At 44.3% G+C, this 23,426-nt stretch overlaps 1 protein-coding gene across 1 annotated transcript in view; it reads right to left on the reverse strand.

Moving 5' to 3' along the window:
* The window catches only part of LIMK1 (LIM domain kinase 1), a 290,955-nt gene that overhangs the window by 229,490 nt on the left and 38,039 nt on the right, over window positions 1-23,426 (reverse strand). The window lies entirely within an intron of this gene.

The following is a 23,426-nucleotide window of genomic DNA, read 5'->3' on the forward strand; positions in this document are numbered from 1 at the left end:
AGGATTTTTTAAATCCACTGTCCTTTGTTTCTGTGAGATCTACAGTATGTGCATATTACTTCTCCTGAAGAAATAGATTTTATCAAGCTCCCCTTCCAGAGATGTGCAGACCACTCTACAATTCAGCACAGGCTGAGCAAATCAAGAAAAAGTAATGGCATAATACATTTTGCAGGGCAATCATTACCATGCATAAACATTGGATTTTTTCATTCACCAAATCTTCCAGAGGTCAGCAAATTAGCATACTAGTTACAGTAGATAAGTATATTTAGGTTAATCCACACATTCTCTATTTACCTGCGCAACGTGTCTGATCCACCAGTTCTGCTGATAAAAGAAGTGCGGGTTTTTAAAAAAATAAAAATCCATACTCATCTAGGTGGATGCTGCATCTGTCCCCCGCCATCTCTTAAGACAAGAACTGAACGATCAAAAACCACTGACTGCTCAGTTCTCAATCTTCAGTGAGCAAGTCACTGACAGTCACCCGCTCTCTGCTCTGCCCCTCCAGCGCTCACTGGAGCACCAGGCTGTGCAGAGAGCAGGAGCAGCTTCTCCTTTAAATATCTCTAAGCCAGGGGTGGGCAATTCATTTTCCCAAGGGGCCACTAGAGAAACTGGACTATTGTGGAAAGCTGAACCAAAGTTTAGTGTATAGTAAAATATATTCTGATTAAACCAGCAGCCTAAGGTCAGCAACACTGCACTAGGGAAGTCTGTAAGTAGTTAAACATAAAAAACAAACACCATGGCACAGGGAATAAGAGGTACAACTGCTCATTAAATCGTGCGCACACTCACAATCATTAGAAGCAGTAGTGAAGAAATGGCCTCTGCTGGACACAATGCTGGTGTAGGGCAAGGCTAGTAAAAGCAGCTGATGGGCATAGGGGTTAATTAACTTATCAGCCATTCTAAGTGTCGATATGTGACTGACTGACAGGCTCAGGGACATAACTGGCAGCTCGTGCATGGCGCACGTGTAGAGCTCGCTAGGGAGCAGCAGCAACATCCCGCCATGTTACAGCTGATCTCTGTGCCCTAGCCGCCCTGTCGTCGTCGTCGCCCCCCCCCCGCGTCAAGGACCCTCACCTGGGAAGGAGTTATGTCAGCCATTACGATTGGCCGTGGCGACAGCTGAGCGGGACAAGCGGAGGAAGAGTTGATCCACCTGATCCAAGTCAGATTCGACCCACTACGGCCTCCTCCCATCTGGTGCCCAGTGCCCGCGAGTGCAGTGGACTTGCAGTCTGATTGGAGCAGCCGCAAGGTGTACGAGTAGAGCGGGAGTACACTGCATCACCTGGCGGGTGGAGGAGAGGTAGAAGGGAGTGTGCTCTGCTGAGGATCAGAGGTAGCAGAGAAAGCCCTGGGGTCGTACAAAGGCCTGAACAAGCAGGAAGCAACCAGGAGAGACATTAGGAAGCTGTCAGCTCCATATTGGACATCACAAGCAAGAATAGTGGTGAGATCAATCTAATTTCTCTGTCGCTCATTGACAGACGTAGTCCTCGTTGATTAATAACAACTCGGGTTATACTGCCCTCTACAGGAGTAGGACTAGACAGGAAAGAAAACGTTCTGGCCATACCCTAGGGGCAGTCCCAGAGGGTATATCCTCTCACTTCCTGCTACAGCAAATCAGTTTTTTTCTGTCTAGTTAGGAGTAAGGACCTAGATGCCTTGCTAGGATCTTCGGTCCTGGCAGGATTTTTTTTTCTAGAAATACTTTTTAGACAGCTTTTTTTCTCCAGTGTTCCTGTGAGATCTTCAAGCAAGCAAGCTGTAACTGGGCGACGGGCTGGATGTTGAGATCCAGTGGTCACCCCAGTTCAGCCTACGAGCGCGTGCAGGCCATAGCTCCGCGCTGGGTCGGCCGCGACATAGTCCCACTGGATGGGGACTGACCCTGCGAGTTAAACTCGCTTGAACGCCAATGACCAAGAGTCACGGCGTCCGTACTGGTCGACAGCCCCCCCACCCCGGTGGAGAGGGGTTCTGTCAGGAGTGGCGCCCGCCTGGTTCCGGTATGGTGAGTAGTATGTTCCCCCTTTTCCCCTTGACGGGTTTGTGGTGAACGCGGCCCCCTCTCTGAAATGGTAAGGATGGGTCTCCCCTCTATCCTACAACAGGTCACAGATCCCCCTATTTGAGTGTGATTTTTGTGAACAAGAAACCAGGAGGCTTGGTTTGGGAGCTGACAATCTAATGTCATTTCAAAACTGTGAAGGTGACTGAAGTCAGTGGCAGTACTAGAATGTTACTATGGTAGCATAAGGTATCCTACCTGTCAGAGGTGTTCACAGGGCGATGCCTATGCATGTATCACTGCAGTCCAGATCGCATTCCTCCAGCAAGGGCAGAGGGCTGCCTTCCGGCGGCCCACGGACCGCATGCGGCCCGCCAGGGTCCGGTACCGCCGGCCAGGCTGATCACCATTCAGGGTGAAGTTTGGGGGGCCGATGCACTCCCGCAGGCCGCTAGGCCGAATACAGCATCCCGCAGGCCGCTGCTAAGCCGCCGCTATCCTAACAGGCCGCCGCCATTGTCTTGCAGAGCACATGAGGCCGCCATATTGGCGTAGCCTCCTGTCTCCAGCATGGGGGCGGCCATGTTTGAGGTGACCAAACACCTCGTGGAGCCAGGGGGAGGCGCCGGAAGGCGTGTTAAGGGGCGGAGCCGCTTCCTTTACCCAGGAAAAAGGGCCAAAGACTTCCTGTCTGTAACAGAACAGCACTGAGCAAGCTGATGAAAACTTCTGTGCATCAGGGATGAGCCTTGGGGTCTCTCTCTCTCTCTGTGGGGTCCAAAAAGGCAGGTAACACTGAGGGGCACTGTTGCGACTGGGGGATACAAAAGAAAAAAAAAAAAGTTTTTTACTTTGTCATTTTTTGTCGCTGGTAAATGTCTTGTATAATCATTGACCCTGCCGCATAGGTATCCCCACCTGATCCCCTCAAGGTGGCCGCAGGACCCTCCAGTACCCCACTTGTTTTTAATGCATTATCGGCATTATTGGAGTCTTTTGTATCCCGGGTGGAGGTAGCCTGTCAGGGACGGGGGTCAAGAAGCGACCCCCGCCTACCCCTATTTTTTATCTGATACTTCAGATACGGATTCGGAGCTGGTCAATGCAGCTGCAGGTCCCTCTTATGGGGCTGTTGTCTCAGGTAATGTCTCCTCAGCAGTGAGGAGAACGTTTCTGCCTCCGCCATAGTACAAGAGTGGTGGATGCACTAGTTGTGTCCGTCCGGGAAACCTTTAGTTTTGAGGTTACACCGGCAGAGGTAGCTGAGACTGAAATTCCTTTTTGGTACTTGTTAGCCTACCAAAAGGGCGAAGGATTTTCCTTTGCCCAAATGGGGTCGTTTTGAAACGAACCCCTGTTATTTCCAAATGCATGGCTAGGCGCTATCCGTTTGAGGAATCCCTCTTTAAAGGATAGACGGTACCACCTGCTGTTTTGCCACAGACTGTTAGGATAAAAAGGACCTCGCAACTAACGAGGACCTTCCCTTTCTGCTCATAAAGAGTTTGTTCGTTCCGCGAGGGCGGGCTATAAGTCGAAACCCTCCAAAGCCCCTTCAGAGGGTTTTTCAAAGGGCGCTGGTCGGCTAAACAAAAAGTCCGGCTCAGCCAAGCCTGAAGAATACAGCCTGATGCGCCCCTACCCATCTCTGGGGTGGGGGGATGTCTTCACCGGTTTCCGGATCCATGGCTTGCCAGAACCCCAGACTAAGGGGTTCGCGAGGTCATACAGTCAGGATACAGGATCGGGTTTCGATCACTTCCACCGGTACGATTCTTCCCTTCTAACATTGAACGGTTTCAGGGGTTCTATTCGAACCTGTTCACAATGCCCAGGAAAGAGGGCAAGGTGCGTCCAATTCTGGACTTGGAATGTTGGATACATCCTGGGCAAGAAAGTTTCTCCTTGCGGAAGAACTCCAGAAGGTTCAGTCAACGATTCGGATGTTGCTGTCCGTCAATTGGCTGGGACGGATGGTGGCCTTCTTAGAGGCAGTACCGTATACCCAGTCTCATACCCGAATTCTCCTGAAGGAGATTCTTTTCTTATGGAATCAGAATTCCGATTTCCTGGACAATCGGATCCGGTTGAGCGAGCGGACCAGGGAGCCTCCGATGCTCAACCAGGGGAAGTCATTCCTTCTGATAGTATCCAGGTTACCAACAGGGTATCGGAACTGAGAGCGATCAGATTTTGTCTGATTTACTGGACCGAGCAGCTCTAGAGCAACCCGATTCGGATCCAATCGCACAATGCCACGGTCGTGACTTATGTCAAGAAAGGGGCACTTAGAGTGTCCTGGTGGCCATCGAAACGACTAGCATCTTTCGTTGGACGGAACGGTTTGTTCCGGATCTCCCCGCAGTGTTCACTCCGGGGGTGGGAAATCGGCAGGCAGATTATTTCAGCCATCAGATTCTGGATCAAGGGGTATGGCCTCTTCATCCAGAGGTTTTTCACTAGCTGTCCCTTCATTGGGGCACCCCGGATGTGGATCTGTTGGCACCTTGGCTCAACAGGAAGGTGCGGAGGTTTGTAGCTCGCTCCCGCGATCCACTAGAGGACGCAGCAGAAACGCTGATCGCCCCATGGGGGCAGTATCAGCTACGGCATGCCTTCCATCCTCTCAAGTTACTGCGGGAACTTCTTCGCAGGATAGAGGTGGAGGGAATTCCAGTTATTCTGGAAATTCCGGACTGACCTCGTCGAGCCTGGTACGCCGACTTGGTGAGGCTAGTCGCGGACGCTTCTTGGAGACTTCCTCTCAGGGAGGATTTGCGGTCTCAGGGACCGATCTTCCATCTTGCTTTACAATCGCTGGCTTAATGGCCTGGCCATTGAGACCCAGGTACTGAAGGACAGGGAGTGTCAGCTTCAGTTATTCCTACCTCTAGTTAAAGCAAGGAAAGCGACTTCCAGCACATGGAAGTCTTATATTGCGTGGTGTGAATCTTTTGGATTTCCCCCACATACCTATTCGGTGACCCGAATCTTGGTCTGTCTGCAACAAGGGGTTGAGCAGAAACTATCCTTGAGCACTATCAAGGGTCAGGTTTCAGCGTTAGCAATCTTCTTTCAGAAACCTTTGGCTAATCATTCCTTGGTGCGGAATTTCATCCAGGGGGTGCGACATCTGGCTCCGCCAGTGCGCGCACCCTTACCGCCTGGGATCTTAATTTAGTGTGGTCGGTTCTTCAGAAACTTCTCTTTGAAGATATTAGGGAGATTCCCTTGCTTACATTATCCCAGAAGGTGGCCTTCTTGGTGGCCATTACTTCTGCACGCAGGGTGTCAGAACTGGCCGCATTATCTTGACGTTCCCCATATCTGGTGGTTCATAGGGATAAGGTGGTTCTTCTTCCAAATCCATCCTTCCTTCCTAAGTGGTTTTCAGAGTTTTCATCTGAATAAAAATATTGTGTTACCTTCCCCGTGTCCTAAGACTAGCCATCCTTGGGAGTTTGCATTACACTCCTTGGATGGGGTTCAGAAGGATACACTTGACTACTACGAACTTGTTTTCGTAAGACGGACTTACTTCTTGTGATCACGGATAGCCCTTGAAGGGGGTTGCCTGTGTCTGCCGCGACCATATCTAGATGGACCAGTCAGACGGTGGTACAGGCTTATTCTATTAAGGGTCGGAATCCTCCGTTCCCTGTTAAGGCGCACTCTACTCGGGCGCCTAGTGTCTCCTGGGTCTTCCGCCATCAGGCGTCAGCGATCCAGGTTTTCAAGGCGATGACTTGATCGTCGGTTCATACCTTTACAACATTTTATAAAGTTGATGTGATGGCATCGTCAGATGCCTCTTTTGGCCACAAGGTTCTGCAGGCCGCAATCTGAGGAGACTGTTGGTCTACCTCAAGGGTTTGTTGGGTGTTTCACTTAGGTCTCATCTTTTTGCTCGATGAGTCCTTGATGCTTCTGGTTGGCTCCGGTTGGGCCTTCTGAATTTTGATTTCTGTTATCCCACCCCTCATTTGTGGTACTGCTTTGGGACGTCCCGAGTTGTTATTAATCAACGAGGACTACGTCTGTCAATGAGCGACAGAGAAAAATGGATTTTTGTAAAATCTTACCGTAAAATCCTTTTCTCTTAAGCTCATTGACAGACGTAGTACCCGCCCCTCTGTTTTTGAGTTGGGTTGGGTTAAATTCTCTAAACACTGCTTTGTGACATAACTGATTTGCTGTAGCAGGAAGTGAGAGGATATACCCTCTGGGACTGCCCCTAGGGTGTGGCCAGAACGTTTTCTTTCCTGTCTAGTCCTACTCCTGTAGAGGGCAGTATAACCCGAGTTGTTATTAATCAACGAGGACTACGTCTGTCAACGAGTTTAAGAGAAAAGGATTTTACGGTAAGATTTTACAAAAATCCATTTTTCTTCATACTCCTGTCTCTTGTTGCCCTCCTGGTACTAAGCTGCAGAAACTGCTTTTTTGTAAATAATATTAAGTGACTGAGACTCTGATCTTATTAGATTGTATAACCTTTTCGAGGTCTTTGAGTTTTTGGGGGGCTGGAAAAGTCAACACTACAGCATGAGAGGTAAATCAGTAAGAGGAGGCACGACTGTAAAGTCACCTAAAGTAACAGCCCTGGAACAATTAAGAAATTCATGATACAAGAAGACATCTAAGACAAACAGACTAAAGAAAGAGCAAGGAACTCGCAAAAAACAAACAGAAGCGAGAGAAAAAAAGCAGGCAAAACAGGCCATCATTAAGCCTGGACACCTCAGTGCAATCAAGATCAGATCAAGATCTAGGAGTGGATAGGGGGCTGGGCCGCAATGCAGAGCAGACAGCGAGTGATCAATTGCCCACAACAGGTGAAATGGCAGTTATGCTTGCAGCATAACAGAGTTGATAACAATTCATAAGGACTTGGGTCATCTACTAATGCGAGTGGAAGACTTAGAAAAAAGGCAAGACAGCTATATACAAACAATAAAAGATCTAAGCAGAGAAATGAAAGATCTAAAAATGGAACATAGAAGCCTTGCCTATAAAATGGAGGACCAAAAAAATAGGATCATGAGGAAGAATTTGAGAATACGGGGTCTACCATTGAGGGGAGGACCCGGGTCATCTACTAACACGAGTGGAAGACTTAGAAAAAAGGCAAGACAGCTATATACAATCAATAAAAGATCTAAGCAGATAAATTAAAGATCTGAAAATGGAACATAGAAGCCTTGCCTAGAAAATGGAGGACCAAAAAAATAGGAGCAGGAGGAAGAATTTGAGAATACGGGGTCTACCAGTGAGGTGAGGACCCAACAGACAAAATGAGAAAAATCTTCAACCCCTTGTTGGGTAGAGGGGAAAATGGAACAGTTCAAGGTCAAGAAGGTGCATCAGATTAGAAAACCAACAGGCACACAAGCAGACGCTCCTAGAGACGATATTATAAGAAATGCTATGCAGCTAAGGCTGAGATCTGGGAGAGTCTGAAAAGAAAGCCACCTATAAATTATGAAAGTGTCAACATTCAGATCTTTACAAACCCCAGGACACGTTAAGAAGGAGACTATTGAAACCACTGGTGGACTCAATGCATAAGCAAGGAGTACGGTACAACTGGGGATTTCCAGCCTGTCTGATAGTGAGGAGAGATGGACAGATGGCAAGACTAAGATTCCCAGAGGAGACACAAAACTTTTGTAGAAAACTGGAAATCTCCGCACCAAATATGCCAGGCTGGCCTGAAGATACGGAAACCGAAAAAAACAACGCAAGGCGAAAAACAGTGGTGATTAGCTTCAAAGAAAAGAAACTGAACTAAGGAGAGGGCAAAGAATAGAAACTCATTGGTGGGGTACTGTGGTGGAAGGGGGGTTGGGGGGGGTGTATGGGATGGGGAGGGGGAAGGAAAGTGTCAGTAAACATGGGATGGTATTCCAGCTGGGCTCAGATAATTTTTCCCAGATAGGGAGAAAGAGGTTCACGTGTGGATTGGTAGAGCATCACCCAGGGGAAAAGAGTGAAAGGGCAAGGTGGGCCTTAGAGAAATTTTTTATCTACTCCAGGACCACGAGATGGTCAAAAAAACATCATGCCAAGTGCAGAGGCGGGGGGGAGGTTATGGGGGAGAGAAGTGCTGGGTGGGGGGGCGGGGGGGAATTAAAGGAAAAACAATGTTGTGCTGACTCCACAGTAATATTTGTTGATGTCACCTCCCTTCAGAACTCAAGTTTGAGCCCCCGCCGGGATAGAAGACGCCTCTGTTCCCACACCTGGCCTAGGATCGGTGGGAGAAGGAAAGGCAATAAACTTCAGGAGTCGAGAGGGGAAGGAGGGATGACATGAACTCTCTAAAATGATTGACATTTAATGTTAGAGGATTAAATACGCCAAATAAAAGACACAAGGTATTAGAAGAGCTTAGAAGAAATGTAGCCAGTATAGTATTTCTACAAGAAACCTATATCGCACAAGACACAAATGCGAAAATATACTCAAATTATTACCCGGTCTGGTATTATGGAGATACACCAACCAAGAAAGCGGGTGGCAATCGGTTTCTCGAAGGACGTGAGGTTCTCCTTGGAGGAAAGATTAGCTGACCCAGAAGGTCAAATAATTTTCCTGAAGGGGCAACTGCTGGGAATTGCTTGCATTTTGGCAAATGTGTATTGCCAAAATAAAAACCCAAGAGGATATTTGAAGAAAATATTAGATGAGCTGACTCTTTTTAAAAAGGGCCGTTTGTTCCTAGCAGGTGATTTCAATTTCTGCATAGACTCGTCTTTGGACTGTATGTTGAGTGCACGGGCAATGGGAGGACGTCAACTCAGGATGGTAAGGAATAAGCTCTTTCACTGTCAATTGGTAGACACTTGAAGAATCCAACACCCTGGGGAGAGAAACTATTCCTTTCATTCCCCGATGCATTCTATGTACTCAAGACTAGGACTATATTTTGACAGAACACAGGTTTATAGAAGTAGTACATCAATAGGAACTACTGTATGACTATATCTGACCATGCCCCAGCTATAATGGAAATAAAAATCCCAGGATCTCAGAGAAAGATAAAAAAATTTGCAGGAATAATGAAGATCTAATACAGGATGTAGAAGTGAGAAAAAACAGAGAAAGAACTAGAACAATATTTCTTAGATAACCAAACCCCACATATCTCAGACGCCACGATATGGGAGGCCCATAAAACTTTGATATATCAGAGGAGTACTTATTTCAATAGGCTCCAAGAAAAAAAAAAAAAAAGGAAAGAACTACTAGTATAAAAAAGACTAATAACAGAGATACACGAGATGGAACAGAAACATAAAAACAGCCCGGAAGGCGGGATACAACAAGCTTTTGTGTTAAAAAGAGGTAAATTAGGGGGCTATTGGAAGAAGAAACTAGACATGGAGTACCTAGGCAGTAGAGATGAGGAACATGCTGAATGCTTCTCAAACAAATGGAGAAAATGGGCAGACTTTAAAAAGACTAACAAATATATAGAAGTATGGGTAGATTAGGTGGATGACCAAGGATCTAGGTAAAGGAAAAAGGAGAGGTAGAAGTGGCACAATAAAGGTAATAAAGGGGTAGAAGAAAGGGAGAGCGGGAGTTCATAGGTTAGGGCAGGGGTGTCAAACTCAATTTCATCATGGGCCGCATCAGCATTATAATTGCCCTCAAAAGGGCCAGTTGTATGTGTAAGACTAGATGTCCACAGCATCCCCTACCCTTACATAAGATTTCAAGAGCCTCTTCAATCAGAAGTGGAGTCCCCCACCCTCCATTACATCACAGTAAACCCCTCTTAAATTGTGCTGCTGCTGGGAAGAAGCTGGAGGCATTGCTGGAAAGCAGAAAGTACAGGGTCTGGAGGAGAACCAGAGGAGGGCTGGAGCTCTCCTGCAGCTGCAGGAGAGGTGCGAGGGCCAAATAAAATGGACTGGAGGGCTGCATTCGGCCCGCGGGCCTTGTGTTTGACACATGTGGGTTAGAGGGTTTAGGGGCAATGATATCTATTGTAAACTGTGAAGTATTTTGATTTTTTTAACTTGTTTTGTACACACCGAATTGAAAATTAATAACATTTATAAAAAAATAAATCAAAAAAAGACTAATTTAGACCGAAACCCGCCACTTATTACACATAATACTGATGTGCCTGCCAGGGGCAGGGTCCCTGTACACTGCCTACATGTAAACATTAGCACAAAGGCTTACAGTGTAAATTATGGCTTTAATTAGGGCCCAAATCCAGCCATTTCCTTTTTTTTTTTGGTTTAACAGCGCTACAAAGCAGAATTTATGCTGCTTTCCGCAGCTGTGTAAAATTGGCCCACAGACACCGATGTGTACAAAATGATATGCCATACACAGCATATATTTACGTATGTGGTAATGAGCACCTAAATGTTTCCATTGAAAGATTTATCCTCAATTCCAGTCCAGCTGGCAACTAAAAATATTTAATTTTCCCTCATTTTTAGTACTGGCAACAGCAGTGAACAGCACAAGTCTAATCCTTCCCTAGTCTACCAAAAATGTGTATATATATATATATATATATATATATATATATATATATATATATATATATATATATATATATATATATATATATATATATATATATATATATTTTTTTTTTTTTTTTTTTTTTAAATATATGCTATAGTGGAAGAAAAGGTAAACTATAACTGTTCTTACTAAAGTTTCCTCTCCCACCTCCGACCTATTGTGTACATACTAATTTTTAATCCACTCCAGTGTGGTCCCATGTTACAAGTCTGGTCATTGCTCCCTCCTTTTCCCCTGCAACAGCCACCCAGGGGAGCCCACATGTGGAATGGAAAAAAAAAAATCTCCAGTGCCTTGAAAGTATTCATAACGGTTGAAATTTTCCACATTTTGTCATGTTACAACTAAATCGGAAATTTATTTTATTGGAATTTTATGTGATAGATCAACACAAAGTGGCACATAATGTGACAAGGAAAATAATAAATGGTTTTCAAAATGTTTTACAAATAAATATCCAAAAAGTGTGGCATACATTTGTATTCAGCCCCCCTGAATATATAATTTGTAGACCAACCTTTCTCTGCAGTTACAGCTGCAAGTCTTTTTTAGGATATCTACCACATTTGCACATCTAGAGAATTTGTTTGCCCATTCTTTTTTGCAAAATAGCTCAAGTTCTGTCGAATTGGACGGAGAGCGTCTGTGAACAGCAATTTTCAAATCTTGCCACAAATTCTCAATTAGATTTAGGTCTGGACTTTGACTGGGCCATTCTAACACATGAATATGCTTTATTCTAAATCTAAACCATTCCCGTGTAGCTCTGGCTGTATGATAAGGGTTGTTGTCCTGCTGGAAGGTGAACCTCCTTCCCCAGTCTCAAGTCTTTTGCAGACTCTAACAGGTTTTCTTCTAAGATTGCCCTGTATTTGGCTCCATCTATCTTCCCATCTACTCTGACCAGCTTTCCTGTCCCTGCTGAAGAAAAGCATCCTCACAACATGATGCCGCCACTACCATATTTCACGGTGAGGATGGTGTGTTCAGGGTGATGTGCAATGTTAGCTTTCTGCCACACATAGCGTTCTGCTTTTGGGTCAAAAAGTTCAATTTTGGTTTCATCTGACCAGAGCACCTTCTTCCAGATGTTTGCTGTGTCCCCCACATGGCTTCTTGCAAACTGCAAACAGAAATTCTTATGGCTTTCTTTCAACAATGTCTCTCTTCTTGCCACTCTTCTATAAAGGCCAGATTTGTGGAGTGCACGACTTATAGTTGTCCTGTGGACAGATTCTCCCACTTGAGCTGTGGAACTCAGCAGCTCCTCCAGAGTTACCATGGGCCTCTTGGTTGCTTCTCTGATTAATGCTCTCCTTGCCAGGCCTGTCAGTTTAGTTGGACAGCCATGTCTTGGTAGGTTTGCAGTTGTGCCATACTCTTTCCATTTTCAGATGATGGATTGAACAGTGCTCCCTGAGATGTTCAAAGCTTGGGATATTTTTTATAACCAAACTCTGCTTTAAAAATAAACTTCTCCACAACTTTATCCCTGACCTGTCTGGGGTGTTCCTTGGCCTTTAATGCTCTTTGTTCACTAAGGTTCTCTAACGAACCTCCGAGGGCTTCAAAGAACAGCTGTATTTATACAGAGAATAAATTACACACAGGTGGACTCTATTTACTAACTAGGTGACTTCTGAAGGCAATTGATTCCACTAAGTTTTAGTTAGGGGTATCAGAGTCAAGGGAGCTGAATAAAAATACATGCCACACTTTTCAAATATTTATTTGTAAAAAAAATTGAAAATCATTTATCATTTTCCCTCCACTTCCCAATTATCTGCCACTTTGTGTTGGTCTATCACATAAAATCCCAATAAAATACATTTACGTCTTTGGTTGTAACATGACAAAATGCGAAAAATTTTAATATGAATACTTTTTCAAGGCACTGTAAGAGTGTATGGCCAGCTTTCGATCCCCTTTCACACATGCGGCCCTTTTGCCCGTTTTTTATTCATCCGTTGATGGATGAAAAACAGACATTAATGTATCTCAATGGAAAAACAGATGTAAATGGATGACCATTTACATCTGCTTCTGTCAACGTCCATTTTTTTGGAACAGATCAAAGCCTTATTTTTCTTCCCTTTTAAAAAACAAATCCAACAAAAAAACGGATGTAAACGGACAAACGGTCCATTTTTGCATTAATAAATGGTTATAGGACTCAAGTGGTTAAGGACTCTAGCTGGAGGGGTGTAAAAAAAACAGCAGATGACAGATGACAAACTGATGTAAACTTCATCTGTTTTTTCTTTGAAAAAACATGACTGAACTGTTGAAATGAAAGGTCATTAGGCATTAAAGGGGCCTTATGCCTCGTTTCCACTGATCGGTATGGTTCGGTTCGGTATAGTTCAGTATGGTTATGAACGGTACACCTTGATCAGGCTTGCGTTTCTACTGCCAACAGTACCCTTACATGATAGGCGTGGTGTAGCCGGAAAGAAGTGACCGACGTCACTTGATAGGCATGGTGTATGCTGGAAAGTAGAGAATTCTCGCGTGAAAAAGAAAGCTACACAGTGAACAACAATGGAGGAAGTAATGCAGATTTTGTTCTTGCTTCTTGGCATGTGGCGGAAGTGACAATTCTCTGTCAACCAATCAACGATCTGCTGAGTGTAGCTCCACCCTGTTGGTACAGTATTATTGTGCTTGGTACCCCAACAAAAGGGTCCCAAAAAAGTGGTACCATAAGGTTCAGAATTAGGGTTCCATTCACAACTGTTGACAATGGAAACGGCAAAAATTGCATACCGTACCGAACCGTACCGTACCGCTCAGTGGAAATGAGGCATTAGTCTACAATATCAATATACACAGGGGACAAAGATTATGCTGTTGGTTGAAAAATAAAAAAATAGTAGTAAAAAAAAGTTAACCATTTGCCTACAAGGCTTTTTCTGGCACTTCTTGTTACACGTTTGATCAGCATTTTTTGCATGAAAATTACTTATAACCTCCAAACATTAACACCTTTTTTTAGAAAAGACCCTAGGGAATAAAATGGCAATCGTTGCAATTTTTATGTCACGTATTAGCGCTGCGGTTTTGCAATTTTTTTGTATAATGTGCAGGATGATGTTACGCCGAGTAAATAGATACCTAATATGTCAATGCTTTACAACTGCAGACGCTCGTGGAATGGCGACAAACTACTTACCTAAAAATCTTCATAGGCGATGCTTTAAGCACCTTCACAGTTAGAGAGGAGGTCTAGCGCTAGAATTATTGCTCTCGCTCTACCGTCCTCAGTGATACCTCACGTGTGGTGTGAATACGATTTACCTATGTTCCACTTACGTATGCGCTTGCTTCTGCACGCAAAAATGGAGGGATATTATTTATTTTTTTGTTATTTAACTTTTTTTTACATTGTCCCTTTAGTTTTTTTTACCACTTTTATTTCTATTTAATAGAAATAAGGATGACAGATCCTCTTTACAGAGAAATCTGGGGTCAAAAAGGCTCCAAATGTCTTCTTTACCCTTATAAAAAAAAAAATGCTATCTATCTCTCTCGATATATATATATATATATATATATGCACACACAGTATCTTACAAAAGTGAGTACACCCCTCACATTTTTGTAAATATTTTATTGTATCTTTTCATGTGACAACACTGAAGAAATGAAAATGTACTACAATGTAAAGTAGTGAGTGTACAGCTTGTATAACAGTGTAAATGTGCTGCCCCCTCAAAATAACTTAACACACTTGAGTTAATTAATGCACCATTAATGTCTAAAGTGCTGGCAACAAAAGTGAGTACACCTCTAAGTGAAAATCTCCAAATTGGGCCCAAAGTGTCAATATTTTGTGGGGCCACCATTATTTTCCAGCACTGCCTTAACCCTCTTGTGCATGGAGTTCACCAGAGCTTCACAGGTTGCCACTGGAGTCCTCTTCCACTCCTCCATGATGACATCACTGGAGCTGGTGGATATTAGAAACCTTGCGCTCCTCCACCTTCGGTTTGAGGATGCCCTACAGATGCTCAATAGGGTTTAGGTCTGGAGACATGCTTGGCCAGTCCATCACCTTTACCCTCAGCTTCTTTAGCAAGGCAGTGGTCGTTTTAGAGGTGTGTTTGGGGTCGTTATCATATTGAAATACTGCCCTGCGGCCCAGTCTCTGAAGAGAGGGGATCATGCTGTGCTTCAGTATGTCACAGTACATGTTGGCATTCATGGTTCCCTCAATGAACTGAAGCTCCCTAGTGCCAACAGCACTCATGCAGCCCCAGACCGCGAAACTCCAACCACCGTGTTTGATTGTAGGCAGGACACACTTGTCTTTGCACTCCTCACCTAGTTGCCGCCACACACGCTTGACACCATCTGAACCAAATAATAAGTTTATCTTGGTCTCATCAGACCACAGGACATGGTTCCAGTAATCCATGTCCTTAGTCTGCTTGCCTTCAGCAAACTGTTTTCGGGCTTTGTGCATCATCTTTGGAAGAGGCTTCTTTCTGGGACGACAGCCATGCAGACCAATTTGATGCAGTGTGCGGCGTTTGGTCTGAGCATTGACAGGCTGACCCCCTCACCCCTTCAACCTTTGCAGAAATGCTGGCAGCACTCAAACATCTATTTTCCAAAGACAACCTCTGGGTATGATGGTGAGCATGTGCACTCAACTTCTTTGATCGACTATGACGAGGCATGTTCTGAGTGGAACCTGTCCTGTTAAACTGCTGTATCGTCTTGGCCACTGTGCTGCAGCTCAGTTTCAGGGTCTTAACAATCTTCTTTTAGCCTAGGCCATCTTTAAGTAGAGCAAAAATTATTTATTTCAGATCCTCAGAGAGTTCTTTGCCATGAGGTGCCATGTTGAAAGTCCAGTGACCAGTATGAGAGAGTGAGAGCGATAACACCAAATTTAACACATCTGCTCCCAATTCACAACTGAGACCTTGTAACACTAACGATTCACATAACACCGAGGAGGGAAAATGGCTAATTGGGCCCAATTTGGACATTTTAAATTGGGGGTGTACTCACTTTTGTTGCCAGTGGTTTAGACATTAATGGCTGTGTGTTGAGTTATTTTGAGGGGATAGCAAATTTACACTGCTCTACAAGCTGTACACTCACTACTTATTGTAGCAAAGTGTCATTTCTTCAGTGTTGTCACATGAAAAGATATAATAAAATATTTATAAAAACGTGGGGGGTGTACTCACTTTTGTGAGATACTGTATATATATATATATATATATATATATATATATATATATATATATATATATATATAAATTAGCATTTACTTAAAAAAAAAAAAAAAAACAGGTACCTGGTAATTTTTTTTCTAAGAAGTCTTTCAGGGCAGCATCCGAGATAGCCTCCTCTCGCCTGAAACAGGAAACACAATAGTCCACCATTATAAAAACTTCAGCCATACCTTCTGTCCAGTAATATCAAAGCACCGAAGGAATCCTCAGTAGCTAATGAATCCGCAAAACGCTTTTCATATTGTTGTTTAGAGTGGGAACCAGTCCTGCCCTGGAAGACTTCTTAGAAAAAGAGTTACCAGGTACCCAACTCTGTTTTCTCTAATCATCTTCCAGGGCATCTGAGAGGATGTACCAAGCAATACTTACTAGAGAGGGGATAAAGTCTGGAGCACATTGCGACCAAACATCTGGTCCTGACGGGACAGCTGGTAAATGCGGTAATGCCTTGCAAAGGCCTTGAAGCTCGACCATGTTGCTGCCCTGCAGGTCTGCTCCGGTGATGCCCCGGCTCTTTCAGCAGTTGATGACACCCCAGCACTGGTTGAGTGGGCAAGGTTTAGATCCTGGTAGGCTGTCCAAATAGCAAGTTTTGTTCATCAGGGTATCATACATTTCGAGGCCGGCTTCCCTTTGTTGACTCCTGCATGGAGAATGAATAGTGTGGTTGTTTTTCGCCACCCTTTAGTTCTCTCAAGGTACGTTATCAGGATCTTCCTTACATGCAGCTTGTTGTAAGTGACTTCTTTCCCTGCTATCCATTGAGTTTGGAAGGGAGGAAATAACCACCTTCTAAGTTCTGTTAAAAGTCGAACAGATTTTTGGTAGGAAGGCTGGGTCCAGAGTGAGGATAATTTTATCTGTCAGAATTAAACAGTATGGTCCTATCATGGATAGAGCTTGTATTTCACTTACTCTTCTTGCTGACACGAGTGTCACCAAGACTACTGTTCTTAATGTAAGGTACTTGTCTAACCATTCCTGTAATGGTTCGAAGGGTGCAGAGAGGAATCCTTTCAGTACCGTGGAGAGGTCCCATGTCGGAGTTCTGCTGATTTTCATGGGTCTGGCTTTTTTTATTTTTTTTTAAAGAAAATGAATCTTTTATTTAGCATGTTTTCTGCCAGCCTGACATCCAGGTGGCAAGATTGGTCTGCTACTTGAACCTTCAATGTGTTGTGGGAGATCCCCTTATCCAGGATTGCAGGAATAGTTCTCTTGTTGGGGTTTCCCCTGTTCTTATACCAGAAGAATTTTTTTCCTCACTTTTTTGTAGATGGCTCTAGTCATAGGTTTTCTGCTGGCTAGGATGGTGTCAATCACTCTGCTAGACAGACCTTGCTCCGTAACCTCACCCTTTCAGGAACCCGGAGGAGAGCTTCATGACCTTGTGGTTTGGGTGGTTGACTGCCCCTTGTGATAGGCGGTTCGGCATGTCGTCTGGAAGTGTTAGATGAGTGTTGAGGGTTTTTTTTTTTTAAGTGACTGAACCATGGTCTCTGAGGTCAATGGGGTGCAATAGGTACCACAGTAGCTTTTTCTTCCTTGACCTTTTGTACCAACCTTGGTTATACTGCAGTAGGAAGGAATGCATAACATAGATGGGGAACCCAGCTTTGACTGAACGCATCCACTGCGATGTTTCCAAGGAGGCGGCTTCTGTCTGATCTGTAACCATCATGGTGACTGCACATACGATGCGAGCAACGATGCCCGCTACTTGATGGCTTAACAGCCCGGCTGATGCAACAATCACATGTGACAGCCAGCAATCCAAGCATTCCAGGAACATAACCCTTTAGAGACCTAAATCTATGGAGATTTGTTCCGCTCTAGGTCCCTTCCGCACTTGTGCGACCTAAAGGTCATTAAGTTTTGACTGGACTGAAGTCTTTAGACCTCAACGCATCAAAGTTGGGCCAAAGCAGTGCGTGGACTGACTTGAAGTCGCACAGATATAAACAGCACTCATTGCAGCTTGCAGTCCCAAGTCGCAGGACAAGCCACACAAGTGTGAAAAGGGCCCCATGATTCACTTCTGCTCAGGGGCCATATAAAAAGATACATATTGACTATTTTTGAATACATAGTTGACTATTTTTGAATATAGTGCCATAACAACCCAAACCAGGTATAAGGTCCGAGTGATAGCAAATAATGATAGGCTGAAACACCCATAAACACTACACAAACAATATGCTGCAGTTTATCATGTGAATGACCTGACTGCCTCTGCGCCCTGGCCCGGGATATACTATTGTATAGAACAGACACTATCATATAATGTAGTGGTCCCAAATCCTTAGCGTAGGCACACCCTCTTATATAGTGCCACAACCTGAGGACCATCTCCACTGTAGGGATGTCTGCATAAACACAATTGCTTTTGAGGAGATAAGTTATATACCATATTCCCCTGAAGCTAGAGGACCAGGATCATGTCATATAAGCTACCAGTGTCAGGCCCAGGGAATGTGTCTGGTAATGCCTGAATGTGTGGGATCTGATTGTTTGCTGGATGAAGCCTCAGGAGCTCAGTATCCTGGGCAATCCATATACATAGACAGATACAACCCAGTCAGGCTTCTGCCCAGAGGCCCGATCCCCAAACCAGACACACACGTTGTCTAAGTATAACAACAACCATATTGCCAACTGCATATAGCCGGAGTGAAAGCACTATGCACATAATAAAAGCTTCTCATGGCCCATATACGGCTGAGGCCCATGCACAAAGTAGATCAGTAATATTAAATAAAAGCAGTCTAATATAATTGGCAAAAGCCTTGATCTGCAACAAAGAGAATTTCGGTACAGAACATCTGGTTGTGAAAGTTCAATAGTCTACTTCATGTCCATGTTCATGTTTAAACAATATCATAAATGTAGACAAAATAACATATTGAAGAACCGTCAGAGAAGTTTAAGCAGCCAAAACTATTGGGCCCTCCATGTGTAATTGCCATCTGAATATATTCAAAGGTATGCAGTAGAAACAACTGAACCCCCATGTCATTATATAAAACACATGAGGATAAAGCATTCTGTATAGTGCACCATCATATGGAAACTTTTGGAGAAAAAACAGCTTCTAAAAGAAGGCTTATTGGAAGCACAGCCTAGATGGAGCAATCGTTTATGAAAAGCACATTCACAGATGCAAATTGCACATGAAACTTTAATTTGCAAAACAAAGGAAATCTAGTTGAACTACCACCACCAGAGATCCTGCTTCCAATATATCCACTTCATATGTATGTTCCAGATAGGCATAAAATACTAGCATACTGCACAACCCTGAGGACAGTCACGGTGCATTCAACCAAGAAATACCCCCTGGTCTGTAATGCATACGCAGTTCAGATTTATGCCATCAAGCAATTAGCAGAATCCACAACCTAGTTGAAAACTTGCTCTGTGGCTACCATGCATTATATATTACCCAGTGGAAGTATCGGGGGACTTTAGGTAAAAAGCATGAAGGCGAGTGCACCAAGTGGTGTGGATACTAGTAACCCATGATGAGTACAGCTTCCACTCCTTCCCAGATTATGGCTAAATTTTTAGTTGGAATGAGTCACCCATAGAGAGACGTACACTGAAGTAACTTGAATATCTCAATCATGTGAGAAGCACCCAAAGTCTCTAAATTCCTGAGGTCTTAGGCTGGCCATACATTATACAATCCCTAACTGTTTAGGTCTTAGGCTGGCCATACATTATACAATCCCTAACTGAATACAATTGAGAGTGTCGTTTAGCCTTGATTTTACATCACACAGTCCTTAGCAAATCCAAAAAATTGCACCACATAAGGAAGCACCTGCTTAGAGAGGGATTGCACAAGATAGGTGAACATGCATGGCCAGCCTTAACCTGGACAGGCCTGGTAGTAAATTACAGCTGCTGACATCTTGAGCCTGAAAATGTGGCCAGAGCAGCCAGAAGTACACCACCTGCCTGTGATAATGAGCAGTCATTAGGGACAGGTTTGTCTATGCAGCCCTTGCATAGAGGGCTATCCAGGATCTAGTCAATTATATGTTACAGGATCAGCAGGGCAGGGTGGGGAGTCATCCTGATGTGGTCAGTCTCAGAGAAAGAACCGCAGCATAGGGACCTTTAACTGCTTACTGCCCCTCTCCAGCCCCGCTCCCAGCTGCCCCCCATGCAGGTAGGTGGATTGCAACCTCCTGGTATCCTAAGGTCAGATTCTCCTTGTGAAATTGAGGTATTTAACGCTGGTTCCAGGCATGGTTTGGGGATTGTTTGGGGGGGGGGGATATCCTGACAGTTGGGGGGGATGGTTGCAATCCCCTCAGTAGGGGTGAAACCTCAGGCGGGAGCTAGCATTGCCCCATTGTGCTACCCATGACCTTCACTGCCCAAGGCTCATTAAGCTGAATGGGAGGCTGGTCAGGGAGCCTCCTGCAGCATAGCACGGAGACTCAGGTGTAGCTCCTAGTGTATCCAGAGGGAACACAATCAAACTGAGGCAGAAGGTATGGCCGAAGTTTTTATAAAAGGTGGACTATTGTGTATCCCGTTTCAGGTGGGAGGAGCCTCTCTCTCAGATGCTGCTCGGGAAGATTAGAGAAAAATTATTTACTTCCATCCTGGCTGGGAAGGAACATCATGACGTTGCTACGGTCTCCCAAGGCCATAAAGGTGATCAAAGAGTATCTACTGCCTATGCCTATGGAAGCAGCCGGCGGCACCATTGGATCGTTTCTCAGGAAAACCAGCCGAAACAGTAAGCCTGGGAAACACCGGCGGGCGGTGGGAGGGGACGTCAGAACAGCTTCATAAGAAAGACGGCTGCAAAAAACAATACCGGATTAATGGCTGATATCTTCAGTAAACCACTTGCAACGTATGCAGGTATATACAGTATCTCACAAAAGTGAGTACACCCTCACATTTTTGTAAATATTTTATTATAGCTTTTCATGTGACAACACTGAAGAAATTACACTTTGCTACAATGTAAAGTAGTGAGTGTACAGCTTGTATAACAGTGAAATTGTGCCATTCCCTCAAAAAAACTCAACACACAGCCAATAATGTCTAAACCGCTGGCAACAAAAGTGAGTACACCCCTAAGTGAAAATGTCCAAATTGGGCCCAATTAGCCCTTTTCCCTCCACTGTGTCATGCGACTTGTTAGTGTTACAAGGTCTCAGATGTGAATGGGGAGCATGTGTGTTAAAGTTGGTGTTATCGCTCTCACTCTCTCATACTGGTCACTGGAAGTTCAACATGGCACCTCATGCTAAAGAACTCTCTGAGGATCTGAAAAAAAGAATTGTTGCTCTACATAAAGATGGCCTAGGCTATAAGAAGATTGCCAAAAACTGAGCTGCACCACGATGGTCAAGACCATACAGTGGTTAGCAGGACAGATTCCACTCAGAACAGGCCTCGCCATGGTCGACCAAAGAAGTTGAGTGCATGTGCTCAGTGTCATATCTGGAGGTTGTCTATGGGAAATAGATGTATGAGCTGCAGAGGTAGAAGGGGAGGGGGTCAGTCTGTCAGTGCTCAGACCATAGGAAAATAAAATAAAAGTGCAGCGCTAATGGGTGAGGAACTGCAACAGTTCTCAATACAAACAAATAAAATTACATATGTGATCAGTAAATGTGAAAATATGTAACTGAATAGATTTAAAAAAAGTCCATATAGAGTTCATAATGGTAAGTGCACGTGGAGTAATCCAAAACAGAGAGGTGAATCTTGATACTGATATCCCATCACCAACACCAAAATAAAATTGTGCTCACCAGATGCTGTTGACCCTGAATACCATATAGCATGAGGGTCAAAAAGGCAGTTAGGTGCCCTAAGCTTCCTCAGGTATTGGACAGCGGTGGTCCGGACCATTAATGCCGCCTATCTCCTTTTAGTGCCAGTGGACCCAAAGCCCTGCCTTATCGGTATGGTGAAGGACTTCACTGATGATGTAACTATCAGATGGGCGGTTACCAGGTCCCTGTTTCAGACCCGGAAGGTTATTCTGCAGCACTGGATTGCCCCGTCTCCGCCTACGATGGAGATGTGGACTCAGGCCATGGGTAATACTTTGCTTTCAATAAACTTGGTTTAGGATTTAAAAAAAAAAGGCTGTTAGGATGGTATAGGATTCCTGAAACGATCTGCAACCACGGATGTCTTCCAGGTGTATATCCAGCAGGGTAGGTAGAAAGGATCACTCACAGAAATCCAGACCCATGTGGAAATAAACCAAAGGAAACAGACAGACATAGTGTAAAACCCAAATAAAAAGTTTATTAAAAAAGGGGAATAACACTCACAAAATTTCCAATGGTAAAGGCAGAAACAAATGCAAGTCTGGCTAAACAGGCACGACCCTGATGCATTTCGTCCCATAGGACATTATCAAAGGATTTGACCAGCCGCACACTGCATCAAATTGGTCTGTATAGCTGTCATTCCAGAAGGAAGCCTCTTCTAAAGATGACGCACAAGAAAGCCCGTAAACAGTTTGCTGAAGACAAGCAGACTAAGGACATGGATTACTGGAATCATGTCCTGTGGTCTGATGAGACCAAGATAGACTTATTTGGTTCAGGTGGTGTCAAGCGTGTGTGGCAGCAACCAGGTGAGGAGTACAAAGACAAGTGTGTCTTGCCTACAGTCAATCACGGTGGTGAGAGTGTTATGGTCTGGGGCTGCATAAGTGCTGCCAGTACTGGGGAGCTACAGTTTATTGAAGGAATCATGAATGCCAACTTGTACTGTGACATACTGAAGCAGAGCATGATTCCCTCCCTTCGGAGACTGGGCTGCAGGGCAGTATTCCAACATGATAATGACCCCAAACACACCTCCAAGATGACCACAGCCTGAGGGTAAACATGATGGACTGGCCAAGCATGTCTCTAGACTTAAACCCTATTGAGCATCTGTGGGGCATCCTCAAATGGAAGGTGGAGGAGCGCAAGGTCTCTAACATCCACCAGCTCCGTGACGTTGTCATCGAGGCGTGGAAGAGGACTCCAGTGGCAACCTGTGAAGCTCTGGTGAACTCCATGACCAAGAGGGTTAAGGCAGTGCTGGGAAAAAAATGGTGGCCACACAAAATATTGACACTTTGGGTCCAATTTTGATATTTCCACTTAGGGGTGTACTCACTTTTGTTGCCAGCGTTTTAAACATTAATAGCTGTGTGTTGAGTTATTTTGAGGGGACAGCAAATTTACACTTTTATACAAGCTGTACACTCACTACTTTACATTGTAGCAAAGTGTTATTTCTTCAGTGTTGTAACATGAAAAGTAAATAATAAAATATTTACAAAAATGTCAGGGGTGTACTCACTTTTGTAGGATACTGTACATATTCCGAAAGACAAGTGGTTAAACTGTTACTAAACCCGGGGCCCTGCATTCACTATAGTAGGTCTCCAATAGCACACAGAACATTCGTTGAGCAATAGTTTTAGTAAATATAAACTTCTAAATACCTTTTCTCATTAACGGTTAGAGCAATCGTGTGACTTCTATCAGTGTCTGGTTAAAGCTTGTAGGAGAAGTTTTCATTTTCCCCTTATTGTCCTATAAGGCTGCAAG

Source organism: Pelophylax lessonae (assembly GCF_965119305.1).
Source record: "Pelophylax lessonae genome assembly, chromosome: 2".
Taxonomy (NCBI): domain Eukaryota; kingdom Metazoa; phylum Chordata; class Amphibia; order Anura; family Ranidae; genus Pelophylax; species Pelophylax lessonae.